The sequence below is a fragment of the Montipora capricornis genome, chromosome 6 (genome assembly GCF_036669925.1).
Source record: "Montipora capricornis isolate CH-2021 chromosome 6, ASM3666992v2, whole genome shotgun sequence".
Taxonomy (NCBI): Eukaryota; Metazoa; Cnidaria; class Anthozoa; order Scleractinia; family Acroporidae; genus Montipora; species Montipora capricornis.
Genome location: NC_090888.1, coordinates 44,564,450 through 44,565,080, shown reverse-complemented (window position 1 = coordinate 44,565,080; position 631 = coordinate 44,564,450).

Below are 631 nucleotides of genomic sequence, written 5' to 3'. Positions count from 1 at the left end.
CATGTGCATCCAGAATAACTATTCCAGGGGTGGAGGGTAAAAGGTATGGGTTGGGGGTAGGGCATGGAGGGTACCATAGTTAAAACAACCCAAACCTTTACAAAAATGGTAGCCTTAGGCCTAAACATTATCTAAAGCGTAATGTTTAGGCCTAAGGTTAGCATTTTTGTAAAGGTTTGGGTTGTTTCAGCTATGGTGCCCTTAAACCCCTACCCCTCACCCCCTACCCCCCACTCTTGGAATAGTCATGCCGTGTGCATCTTATCTTCCTCTCAGTGAATTTGGATAAAGTGGCATTGGTACACCAATGCTGCTTAAGCCCACCAGGAACACAAACTGTACCTGATACCTTGGCATTCAAAAGTTACTACTGGTCTTGGCCTTTTCTTGTGCATCTTTGTTTCAAAAACCAATGTGCTGCAATAGATTCACTTGACAACAAAATGTCAAATTACTGGCACAACATTTTTCACAGCTATTTCCAGTGTTTCCTCTATGTCTTAAGGGTTTTTAGTGCTAACCAGGCCTACATTGAAAACCAAGAAATTGATGAAATTTGTCAGTGATTTGTATTTTGAGTCCAATGTCCCTGCCCATCAAAATACTGAAGCATTACCAAGTTCATAGCTCC